The 13,453-nt window shown below is 38.5% G+C and overlaps 1 protein-coding gene and 1 long non-coding RNA gene across 6 annotated transcripts in view; one reads left to right on the top strand and one right to left on the bottom strand.

Moving 5' to 3' along the window:
• The first annotated feature begins 276 nt into the window (after positions 1 to 276).
• On the top strand, positions 277 to 6,864 carry LOC147152392 (uncharacterized). Of its 2 annotated transcripts, none has more exons than XR_015085782.1 (3): positions 277 to 466; positions 2,414 to 2,512; positions 5,832 to 6,864. It is a non-coding gene; the product is annotated as an uncharacterized LOC147152392 (long non-coding RNA). The 2 variants fall into 2 exon arrangements; XR_015085781.1 differs by lacking the exon at positions 277 to 466 and adding an exon at positions 1,994 to 2,294.
• The window catches only part of ndufc1 (NADH:ubiquinone oxidoreductase subunit C1), an 18,281-nt gene continuing 10,608 nt past the window's right edge, over positions 5,781 to 13,453 (bottom strand). The window contains exons 4-5 of one of the 4 annotated variants that reach the window (XR_015085779.1): positions 11,276 to 11,344; positions 5,781 to 5,892 (exon numbers count right to left, since the gene is read on the bottom strand). The gene's annotated coding sequence lies outside the window, so the exon portion shown is untranslated. The remainder of the gene's footprint in view (positions 5,893 to 11,275; positions 11,345 to 13,453) is intronic. The other 3 variants (XR_015085780.1, XM_086024138.1, XM_086024139.1) reach the window with 3 other exon arrangements.

The following is a 13,453-nucleotide window of genomic DNA, read 5'->3' as shown; positions in this document are numbered from 1 at the left end:
CTAAAGTTTTTATACAAATATTTTCTTGAATGTATTTATTCACTTTTTTTTTCCTTCTCTCTATGCTCTATATAAAAAGTTGGAACTATTTTTCTTCTCGTATGTTGTTTTGTGTTTACTCCCTAGTGTTATGTTTCTTTGTGTGTGAGAGGGATGTTAAAATGCAAATTGTGTACAATTTGTTATCGTAGTTGGCATTTATTAAATAAAGATATAAGGGGAAAAAAGACAGCAACGCTGACCATTAAAGTACCTTCTGTGCGTGCGTGAGATGTAATATCGCTCCATACCATCGGCGGCGGTAGTCACTATTCCTCATGGTTAGAAAAAGCCAACCAGAAAGCTATTGGACGGGGACGGATTATAAAAACGTAAACAATGTCCATCCAACCATCCATCCACCTCGTGCCTGCATGAGTTTTCTCAAAGTACTCCGGTTTCCTCCCACATTCCAAAAACGTGAATGGTAGGTTGAATGAATGCTCTAAATTGTCCCTTGGTATGATTGTGAGCGCGAATGGTTGTTTGTTCGCGTGTGCCCTGTGACTGGCTGGCAACCAGTTTATGGTGTACCCCGCTTGCTGCCCGTAGACAGCTGGGATGGGCTCCCGCACGGTTTGGATAATGGATCGATGAACACATGAAAAAGTCATGCAGAAATGTACTAATACAAACTAACACAATTTACTTATCAAAATAAATCTCTCAAACTTCTAGAAACCTTTCCTGCTCTACTCAAAACTATATAAATTAATATAAAACAAATAATAAGCAGAACATTCATAATTTATGAACAGCTCAATCCCACATGTGGAGACAGCCTATTTTTTCCATTTATATTTCTTCTAAGATCTTGCTGCAGCGAGGGGCGGTTTGTCTTTGACTACTGCAAAGTAAAATTCTGAGCAAGACGTCATGTCAAACTCACAATGAACTCACCTTTAATCAGTTCCGCAGATCATTTGTTTCGTACATTTATCCACTTATTCTTCATAAGAGAAAAATAATGTAAGCAGGTTTTTACTGTATTTATTTATAATTAAAGTAGTATATCAACTGCCTGTACGGTAAAAATTATGTATGTCTGTTTGAACTTGTAACTAATGTAAAGCTGTGTGTGAATTCTTTCATTATTCATTAATGTATTACATATCTATTTAAGATACTTGTCAATCTTATTTATCCATCCATCCATTATCTGTACCGCTTCTCCTCACAAGGGTCGCGGGGCGTGCTGGAGCCTATCCCAGCTGTCTTTGGGCAGTAGGCGGGGGACACCCTGAACTGGTTGCCAGCCAATCGCAGGGCACACAGAGACAAACATCCGCACTCACAATCACACCTAGGGGCAATTTAGAGTATCCAATCAACTTACCATGCATGTTTTTGGAATGTGGGAGGAAACCGGAGTGCCCGGAGAAAACCCACGCAGGCACGGGGAGAACATGCAAACTCCACACAGGGAGGCCGGAGCCGGGATCGAACCCGCGACCTCTGAACTGTGAGGCGGACGTGCTAACCAGTCGACCACCGTGCCGCCCAATCTTATTTATGTACTTATCTATTCCACCCAATAATATTTTGTCCATACAATGCTGACATTCATTGCACGTTCCCATTTTAACCTTGATTAGAGGTTTAAAAAAAACATAATTCTCTACACACCATATCTAGCTCTGGCATTACCGGGTGGACAACAAATTTGTCTAGGATCAAATTCGCGCACTTTTTCGACCTGTGTGTTGTTTTCTGCTTTCCGGTCCTCTCTGTATTTTTGCTACCAAGAGCTTGTGGCGCCATAGAATCATAGGGCGGCGACAGAGCTTACAACAGTACCTCGACCAATAAGATAAGCGGATTCTGCATCGTCATACTCGTGTATCAATGTGCTGTCAGCTCATTGGTCACAGAGCAGGGGCTGTCCTACGACCTTTACCGTAAGTTGTCATATAAGGGAACTGTTGATCATTAATTATGTAAGCGTTAAGGGGGATGTGTTGCAGAGTCATGACATAAGGGGAGAGTGACAAGAGAAAAAAAAAGAGAATAAACGGGCCGACAGTTGTCGCTCCAAAAAGAAGTACAAGTTTTTATGTATTTTTTTCTGTCTGACGAAGAGTGTTCTTTTCAACGGCATACACACGACATGCTACAATTCCATTTACAGTTTACGGACTATTTTTGACTCTCACGATATTACGGGACAAAGTGCGTCCCTTTACAACCCAATACGGGAGGTATACTTACATTACGGGATGATTCCGTTTTTCAAGGGACGGTTGGCAACCCTAGACGTGAGTCACTCTCACACTGTAAAAATTGCATGTCTGCTCAACGTAATCATAAAAAAGTATAATTTTCTCGACAAACATTTGTAGCCCACGTTACTTCCACTTATTTTCAATTTTGACAGCTAGGTCACGCCCCCATGGAACATCAGCTGATAAAGACGCGTCACAACCACACCAGTGACACTCTGATGAAGGCAGAAGTGCACGCCGAAACATTTCAGGTAATTAAATGACCTAAATCACGATTGTCTGTTATATATGAATCAACCAAAATATGGATAACAAGGAAGACAAAATGAACTTAATACAACTACTTCTACTTAGGTCTTGTGGCATCTACTCACTACTAGCTGAACTGAAGTACAGAACTTTAAAAATATCCCTCACATCTGTTCTTTTTAAAGCTGAGCCAACACATCAGTTTTTACAGCGGGAAAGAAGTGCCTGTCGTTGTATGCTAAAATAAGAAGTAAAAATAAACAAAAAACAGAAACAGCGTTTAAAAAAAATGATGTGAGAAAGCTTTCTTATTCTATGGCTATGTTGCCTGTCGTAGTGAGTCTTAACTTTTTCCACGAGGTTGACTAGCTAGTCTCACAAAAAGAGAGAGAATCTGCACAGATGAAACTGTGTTTTCTCTTAGTAGACATAGGCTATATGTAAAACAAATGCATTTTTATACTGTATAGGTGTTGAGTATACTGTAATTATTTTTATTTATGTTAATGTGTTTGTACTACAGTATATACACAATTTCTAAATGTAAAAGTAACATTTTGCGGTTGGATGATGTTTTGAAGGGTTATTTGCCATTCCGGACAAACAACAGTTTCATCTTGAACCGAATGACTGGGATCAGGCATTTTCTTAAAAAAAAAAAATCAATATTATTTCAAGCATCTCCCCGTCCCCCCAGTTTCAAAATACCATCTGCGCCCCTGCATCCATCCATTATCCATTAAATACTGTATACCTTATTTATGCCTACTAGTAATATCAAAATATGACTAGAAATAAAGCCAACCCACTATGACGTTCTCCCAGTGCTATCAGAATAAATGGACCAGGTAGGTTATCTCATTGCGCGTAATAAACAGCACGGCACAGCATTGAATTTCAAACAATAAGGCTAGGCTAATAACCGCAGCCAATATAGCTTACCATTTTTTCAATCTCGATGGGTCTCATCTCCACTCCACGTCCGGTTGTTCGGGCACAACATTATCAGCATCCTGACCATCTGGCTTGTACATGTATGGTCCGATGTACATCATGCCAACAACCTCCTCTTCCTCCAACTATTCAAACACCTTGATCCCATCTGATAAGTTTGCAATATCGCTTTCTGAGTTGATTTCTGACTGGCTATGTACACTTTCCATGTTGAGCTCTGCCATTATTGTTCTTGAAATGACATCACACTTCAAGGTTTGTCGCTCGCCATGATCTCACTTTGATTACTTTGTCGAATATACAAAATAGAAATAATTTTTTCCATGCTTTATTTTTTGTATGATCACACATGATCTTTAACTATTCAATGTCAGCCATTCGCAGCGCAGCTAAGCTCCTCAGTGCCAGCCATTTTTGAGGATTTTGACCCATCTTTGAAGGCCCACAGAATATTGTGTTTTATGACTTTAGACATATATAGAACCGGCCCAAAAAAAGATTACTCTGCTTTCATAAGAAAAAAAACCGTTTATTTCTAGCATTTGTCATTGAGTAATCTGCAGTAGAACATCAACAATCCTGTTTCTAGAAAAAAACTGAGAAATCAAGGGTTTTGTGAAGACATATATAAACTATAAACTTATAAATTTCAACTTTGACCCCAATATTTTTGCTTTTATGACACCTCAGATATATAAACAGTACTTTTCTTATTTCAAAAGCCCAAAACAATACTAAAAAAGCAACTTTGATGCCAAAAAACAAAAAAATATATGAAGATTGCGCTACAGACTGGCAATGGGTCTGATAGACGACACCGGTGACATCTGCTGGCGATTGCACGTCGTTACAACGCTTCCCAAGCCTGAAACTTTGTGATTAATTGCGTCATAGCCTGGGCATCAAATGCACCCAAAAACGAGTTAACTCCATGTTGGGGGTGTACTAGTAGATTATAAAAAACGATTTAAAACGGTGTAGGCATTAAATGTGTTAAGAAAAGAAAAAAGTTCATCTATAAGCATAAAAAATATTAAATGGGATTTTAGAACATTCATTCACTGGGGGCTGACTTTTCACTTCTGTTAAAAGCTTATTTCATTTGTGTGCAGCATAACAGCTAAATGCAAACCGTGTTTGGCTTGAACACAATCTGACCTGAGCCTGCAGAGCTCACAGCCCTACTGTGTTTATAAACACAGGAGCATTACTTGAATGCATTCAGGCCCTTAAACCAGTGGTCCCCAACCACCGGTTCGCGGACCGGCACCGAGCCGCACAAACAGATAAAAAAAACTTTGTTTTTTTAAATTTTATTTTTGCGAAGCGTCAGCACCCTACAAGCCCCCACCCCGTTGATTACCTTCCGAAGGGCAATATAAGTAGGGTTAGGTGATTATATGATTGAGAATCGTGATATCACGTGACCAGCTGCGAGGTGTGAGCCTATTTACTCCATCATAGGCGGCGGAAATGTGCGCAACTGCAGCCAACCAGTCCAGCTGTTGCTTCTAACTTTTGTTTGCTAGTTGATGTAAACAGAATTCTCCAATAAATGAAAGAAGCAGTAAACAGAAAGTACGAAGTAATAGTAAGATGAAGCTATTTTGACGAGAAGTTCCTTCCCATCGCTTTTGTGGCAGTACCACCAGAGCGGCGTAGAAGAGGAAGCCGTTGTGCGGTACGTTGTCAAAAACAAAGCAATACAGCATACAGTGTATCTGTTGAATCATTTGAACAAGGAACACACAAGCGTGGAATGCATGAAAATGTGAGCAGAGTTTGTATAACCTGCCCCCGTAACCCTTAGCAGTTTTGCCGCTAATAACCAGCCGGAAGTAACCTGACAAACGCAGCAATCACTCGTGTCATCATGCACACTTGCAAGTAGCAATGATGTTGTATGTAGCGGTATGTAGTATCATAAATTAAGATCTATTGATTGCATTGGAAGGAGTTTCATATTTCCCGAGGCGTCCATATTTAGTATTTTGTGTTATTTTATATTGTTCCACATTTGTTGTACCATCGAATAAAAATGTTTGAAATGAATGGAAAAAAAATGTATTGTTGTTAAATTGTGCTCATCTCAAATGGTCCGTGATACAAAAAAGGTTGGGGACCACTGCCTTAAATCGACCAGCAGCAAACCTTAAAGTCTATTATAAAGCTTACGGAGAGCCAGTGTAAAGACTTTAAAACTGGAGTAACATATTCTGATCTCTTTGTTTTGGTCAGAACCTGAGCTGCAGCGTTCTGAATGAGCTGCAGTTGTTTGATGATTTTTTTGAGGGAGTTCAGTGCTGCACGGAAGAATAAGATTGCAACAAATTTTTATTTCTCATGATGAATATTTATTCATTGCAGAATTCAGTGTGACAACTCCCGAAGAAAAAGCAGGCCCTGAAGTCCTTGGTGACCTCCTGTACTGGAAAAACAAATTATGTTTTATTTGCTCATCCATTAATTATATACACAGACTAAATTGGTCATAAAATGTGACCCAATGAACACACCACTAGGGCTGCCACAAACGATTATTTTGGTAGTCGACGAATCACCAACAGTAGTTGCGATTAATCGATCATATGTAAATTGCGGCATGTCGCACCAGCAAGCTGCTGCTCTTATATAACCATAATTAGTTTACAGCTTGATTCTTTATGTACGTACAAATTAATGAGATGATACAACATTCAACTTTGATTAAACTTTGCAGCTTGTACCGGCAGTTCTGAGATGTTCAGAAATGATGGTGCAGCTTAAATTGAAGTCAATATTGTGGCTTTAAAAGTTTTGGTTGCAATTGTTTAGTGCATTTTAAAATGAAACCAAACCTATACACTATGCAGAGTTGCACGAATCCTATGAAACTATAATTACAAAAAGAAATACTTGTAAACAAATTTCACTCTTCTTTGGCACCAACCATTTTTTTAAATATAGAAGGAAGTGAAATCAGGAGTAATTTAGGAAAAATCACTGTGCTAAAGAAAACTAAAATAAACAATTAAATTTTGTTTTGATTTAACCTTTATCCCAAACGTTTGGTCTTTATTCACTAATAAATATGGGTAATTTAAAAGTAGTAAATTGGTCTGCACAATCAATGCAACAGGGGAAAAAAAATCTTTAACTATTAGGATGAACATATTTATTTAATTTTTTGTTAGTACTATAACATAGTATATTGCAACAAACTTAATTTTGTGTTTCATTGTTATGTGATGCCAATGTGGGCTTGATGCAAATGTGTCATGTTTTGTTACATTGAGTACTGGAATGAACCATTTCGTGTACAAGTTGATGCTTTTATTGTTTTGTCCAGCCTTTTGTAAGGATGCTGCTAATGCCTTATAAAAGGGCCCATTGGGAATAAATAAAGTGTTTTGAAAGCAAATCATTGCATTTTCATTTTTTTTTTTTTTGCGATGCTTTTTCACATCTTCTCTCAGTCATGTCCATGTCTCCGTTTGCTGCAATATGCCACACACCGAAAAAGTCCCTAATTTGATTATGTACATTGGTTGCACATGATCAAAATGTGGCAAATTGAAATTGATTTTCCGCTCTCCTGTTTGAAAATAATAAAACAATACACGTCAGTTTACTATATTTTAAGTATGTGCAACACAAATTGGGTAAATTGAAGACTTTTTCAGTGCAGAAATATTTGCATTGCCAATGATTTGGCTACGTTTACATTTTTTTAACCCATTAAGGCCGGGAGTGCATAACTGCGTTTCTACCACTAGAGCCGGGATTGCTGTTGCGTCTTTCTACCTTTAAAGACGGGAGAACGGATACGTCTTTTCTTTTTTTAATTCTTGGTTATTAGCCAATAGAATGCATCAGAATATACATACGGTGTCGTGAGACTGCGGAGGATGTCCCGGAATTTTTTTGGGGCATTAATGGCAACGCAGACGATCGCGGGAGCTCTTAATTAAGTCAAGACATCAGTGAAAAAGACAACGCGTTTGTGGACTTTGAACTAGGCCTGGGCGCCAAAAATTTACCGTTACCGAAATTTACTACAATAACCAATGTCATTTTGCCCATGTCGGTAAATTCTAAGTTTTAATAAAAAAGAAAATAAGTCGTTTTTTGCCTGTTTTGACGTGTGCTGGTAGGCTGTGTTGATTCCCCTTAATCCCGGAGTATAGCGTGTGTAGTCACGTGACTCCACCCATCCAGTCTGAATAAGGAAGAGAAATAGACGAAGAAATGGCTGATGGTTCAAATGAAGAAGCGGCTAACACAGCTGAAGACGAAGTAACGTTAGAGTTGATCCTGTTGTGCTCGTCGCAAAAAGAAATTCAACATCTTTCGTTTGGAAGTATTTTGGGTTCCACAAAGATTATGTTGCGCAAACACGTCCAACCTTTTTCACCACCAACAGCATGTGCTGTTGAGTTTGAAGACGTGCGGGCGACACTATACGAGAGAACGTCTATGTCTGAAGGATATGGCTCCGGTGGAGCTCACGGGGTTTAAACGCCTCATGAAAGGAGCCGACAAGTACGCAATACCATTGCGAAAATATTTTTCGCCAACCGTGCTTTCCAATACATACAACACTGAGAGAGAGAAGGTTACTGCCGAGCTTAGACATGTCCAGCATTTTGCAGCCACATCCGACCTGTGGTAAAGTCACACCATGGAGCGCGATATAAGCCTGACCCGTGCATTAGACGACAAGTGGCAACTGCGCACCAGAGTGATCATTTCCTTGCTGATGCTCTCTGCATGGCACCTCAAAAAAGAGAACCTTCACAACGGACAAGTTAAGCCCTTCTCGCTTTTAATCATCAGTGTTGCACTGTCATTTTTGCACATAGGTCATGGCACTATTTAAAATGTTTGTTAAAAAGATGTAAAACATTGTCTACCTTTCATTTGACAGATATTTGCAATTGTTTATTAGCTATTAATTTAATTTTTTATTTTTTGTTTAACAAGCCACACTACCTCCTTTGCACATGTCTATATTTATATTTGTTTACAAAAGACATTACCTCCACAAAGACATTACCACCGTGTGACATTGTTCAAGTCATGCAAGCTATTATGAATGTTTATACTTGAATGGTTACAAGAGATTTTCATACTCTTATATTTCATTGAAACTAAAGTGTGCCAGTTGGTCAATAAATCAACAAAAAATCAGTTTATTTGTATTTCCTGCAGTTATTTTCAGCTGGCATAAATATACAGTGGTCTGCGGGGGGGATTTATTGTCAATTTATCGTTATTGAGGTAAAACTTCCCAATTTATCGTGATATTAATTTGAAGTCATATTGCCCAGCCCTACTTTGAACCAGTGGGACCAGTCCAACGTGATATATGGTTAAGATATATCTTTGCAGACAATGACGATAGCAATGTCTTTGTAACAGAATCGAGGATGGTAATCAGCACTTGACTTTTTTGTAAATTAAAAATAGTGCGTCTCTTGCACTGAAACTTTATTTTTACATTTTTGAGTGAAACAGTAAATAATAAACTGTGTGAAAGCCACGTCTCATCTCTCAAATTATTTTGGAATTATGTTTCTATCTGCTACAGGGGCTAAGATATCAATTCTTTTCTAGGTGTTGAATTTCTGGGAGAACCTCAGGTTTAAGAGGGTGATTAAATAGTCACCCATAAGTTTTGGGGAGATGGAGAAGCACTATTTCTAATTTACAAAAAAATACAGTGGAAACGATATCGTCATCGTCTACAATCATAATCATTCATTCATTCATTATCCATACCGCTTATCCTCACAAGGGTCGCGGGCGTGCTGGAGCCTATCCCAGCTGTCTTTGGGCAGGAGGCGGGGGACACCCTGAATTGGTTGCCAGCCAATCGCAGGGCAGTCTACAAACATATCTTAACCATATATCACGTTTGACTGGTTCCACTAGTTCAAAGTCCACAAGCACGTCATCTCTATCACTGCCGTTACTTATTCCAGAGCTTCCGTGATCGACGGCGCCAACCATTAGGCCTACGGCTCTAAAAAAAAAATCATCCTCCGCAGTCTTGCGACACCATCACATGTATATTCTGATGCATTTAATTGGCTAAGAGACCGAGAATTGGATTAAAAAAAAGAAAAAGACGTATCCACTCTCCAGGCTTTAAAGGTAGAAAGACTCAACAGCGCACCCTGCTCTAGTGGTAGAAACACGGTTATGCGGTCCCGTCATTAATGGGATAAATACTGTGTGTCCATGTAACGAAGCCACTGTGGGCGCACGCTCGCGCCAGCCCTCAACTATAGTAGCAGCAACACTGTCGATGGGTCTCAACTTTTATGTCCTGATTACATCATCTTTGTTTACAAGATGAAAATGGGTCCATGAAGAAGATCAGTAAAGCTGGTGGTTCAAATGAGAAAAACATAACCAGAGGCAGCGTCCACTCATTCTCTTCAGCAGCGGCGAGGATCATACCGAAGTGGAGGTATGTCTAACGTCAGACCTCAAGTCATATTTATTATTTAGTTTTTGTCAACACAAGCATTTTGATCCAAGTATTGGCGAGTTTGATGCTCCAGACAGGGCTATGTTTGCAACTCGAGAGCTGAAATCAAGCTCATTCCTCATTTTCACTGCACTGCAAGACTGAGTGGGCACAGGCTTGAGGTGGGGCTTTCCCCATTGATCCAACTTATTTGTCGTCACTTTACATGCAATATCTACACAAATACACATGGACAAAATTGTTGGTACTAGGGTGTTGCAATAAGAGTTTTATGCTGGCGATTCCGCTAATCTTCCATGATTGCGATTGGCCGATTCTGATTCTGTCACATGGATTAGCTGCACATTTTTTGAGATGCTTATTAATGATTATTTTCATAATCGATGAATAAGTCAATTAATTTTTCGATGAATTGATAAATTTAGATAAAAAAAAAAACATCCAAATATACATCCCTTTATTATATTAAAAAATTACATTATTTCAAATTGACAACGCAGACAATGCACAAATGAACGATATTGGAAAATAATGTACTTGCTATTTTTTTCCTCAAAATTGCGATTGGGATTTAATATGCACTCATTGCATCAAGGTCCTTTTCAATGTCTTTTCTAACAAACAATTAACTAATCTTTATTACAATATCATATATATTATAGGATATTAAGATAAAGGCAAATGAAGAATTAATAATATAAAAGACAGTTTAGCTATCACAATTTCAGGTCGAAACTTTCTAAATAACATAATTCTACCACAAAAGAGCGGCGTAAACATTAAGTATATACTATACTGTAGATCAGTATGAAATCAAATAAATTCAAGCACATATTTCAACAATACAACCAAATCTGTGGCTTTAACACTTCATCCTATCCTTCTCATGAAACTTTTCATGTTTCATAAAACATGATATGTAAATAAGTGGATTGCACTTATTTAAAACTGTACATTGATAAATTAAATATAAAACTTGGCGATCTCAGGTCAGTAACATCACACATGCTAAAATGTATCGAAAGTAATTTCATTTAATTGCAGAGATGACGTCTCTGCCTCCCCTCTGCGTCGCAATAACCAATCAAATCGCAGCCTTTAGTGGATCGTGTTTTCCTAAATTGCAATTATATCGCAAACACAATTAATGGTTCAGTCATAACAAACATGTTACGCGTCAGTTACTGCTTTTATCTGTGCAGTGTTAAAAGAAATGTAGAGGGGACGCTACACTGCACATTAGCTGGTCTCTAGTTGCTTGCATGCTGCAAAGTACGAGCTGTGGGTGATCGTTTTTCGGCATGTCGATCAATGCCTTTCGTTGCCGATCACATACTTTTTCGACGGAAATCGGCCAATCACGATCGGTGGTCGATCCATTGCCACACCACTAGTTGGTACCCCTCTGTTAATGAAAGAAATAATAACAAAACAAAGAAAACTATGAACAATAATAATAACAATAGCTATAGAAAAGGAACATTTTATGAAAATTAACCAATTAAAATCAGAATTTTTTGGAAAAAATCAATGGTAAATAGCTGTCACTTGTATTGGACTTTTGTACCTTCGGTACTCAAATTGCTTCAACACAGTTGGGGGTTCAGTACCTTGCTCAAGGACACATCAACATGGTCATAATGGCCGAGGATCCCAGACCACTCTACCACTGAGCCATACCGCCAAGCCAAACTAATGAAACATCCATCCATCCATTATCCAGACCGCAACAGCTCATGACAAAAACGATGGGCCCCTCAAAGAGGAGGTCAACCCAAATTTGTTTTTTAAAACTGTGTTATGCAATCCCTCTAGTTGAAAAATTCATTCTGATAAATATTGCATTTGTGGAATAAGAATTAATCCACCCGTTTTTAGCCATCTCTGGGGGCAGCCATTTTGTCACTTCTGTCGACTGAAAATGATATCACAACTGCTCAGGGCTCGATGTAACGACCAATCACGGCTGACCTGTTTTCGGAAGCTGAGCCGTGATTGGTCATTACCTGAGCCCTGAGCAGTTGTGATGTCATTTTCAGTCGACAGAAGTGAAAAAATGGCTGCCCCCTGAGATGGCTAAAAAGGGGTGGATTTTGCTGCTTAACTCTTATTCCACAAACGCAACATCAATCAGAATGCCGTGTTTCAACTAGTGGGCCTGAGGGGAACATATTCTTGAAAAAAATATGTTTGGGTTGATTTCCACTTTAATTTAGGATTTTGTTGGGCAACCTTCTGAGGCAATCACTGCAAATCAAATGATTTCTGGTACTTTTAATGAGACTTCTTCACCTCTCTGCAGGTATTTTGGCCCACTCTGCATGAGCAAATTGCTCCACTTGTCTCAGGTTTGAATCACGCTTTCTCCTCCTTCCGCAGATTATCAAAAGGATTTTTTAGATCAGTGCTCAGGCCACTAAAGGATAGCATTGTCTGATTTGTATTGGTTATCTTTCATTATTTTTTTATTTATTATTACTAGGGATGTAAAAATTCACTCAAGCCCCGATTCGATTTTCAGTTCCTGATTTTCGATTCAATTTTTTTTTTTTTTTTTTTTTTTTTTTTTTATAATCGCTACCATGCTTGTCTCTTGTGTGTGGTTCTGCAGCCATTCACAAACGCAATATGCAATGATGTTTGGTGCAAGCGTGTCAAGTAGGGCTGCCACAAACTATTATTTTGCTAGTCGACTAATCACCAACAGTAGTGCTGAGTTGCTGTAACTCTATGAAACTACCTATAATTACAAAAAAAATTAAAAAATACTTGTAAACATTTCACTTTTTGGAGCACCAATCCTTTTTAATGTAGAGGAGAGTGAAATCAAATGAGTAAAATTAGGGAAAAGCACTGTGCTAAATAAATACTAAACAATTTTATTGTTTTTTATTTAAACTTAATCCTAAACGTTTGTTTCTCTAATATGCATAATTTAATCTACACATTCAAAATGTGGTATGCACCTGGAATGGGGGAAAAAATAAGCAATCTTTAGCAATCTAAATTACTACATTCTCACGAGTCAATGTTATGTCTTTTATTGTTAGGTGTTGCCATTAAAGTGACACTTGGATGAGCTTAACATTGGCACTTATATAATAGGTTTGCATGTAAAAATGACATCAGTTCTAAAATTCCCCCCCCAAAAAAAGACTGTAGTGATTTAAGGGCGTTTTTTGTGATTAGATTTACGACAAATTGGCCCGCCCCCTTTTGGAGCTCGGCTAGTATTTTTTCGGTCTCAGCGGTCTACGTCATAAGAGGGAGGCATGCGTGGTAATATTGCTCGCTTTGTCAGTTCTGTTGTCTAAAACGGCGACCGATCGCCACCAATGCAAATGAACATTACTACTCTTGTCCACGTCAACCGGTGAAAGTCCAAAAGTGTTCAGCACAATAGTTTGGATCTATTGACATAAAACGTGAGCTCATCATGATCACCTCCACAAAATCAAAAATATTGTGGCAATCACTTCTCCACAAGATGAAGTGGACAAGAGCATGAATGCGC

Source organism: Filicampus tigris, chromosome 2 (assembly GCF_054856515.1).
Source record: "Filicampus tigris isolate MCC_2025a chromosome 2, RoL_Ftig_1.0, whole genome shotgun sequence".
In the NCBI taxonomy this organism is placed as follows: Eukaryota; Metazoa; Chordata; class Actinopteri; order Syngnathiformes; family Syngnathidae; genus Filicampus; species Filicampus tigris.
This window is presented reverse-complemented; position numbering and strand designations above follow the sequence as displayed.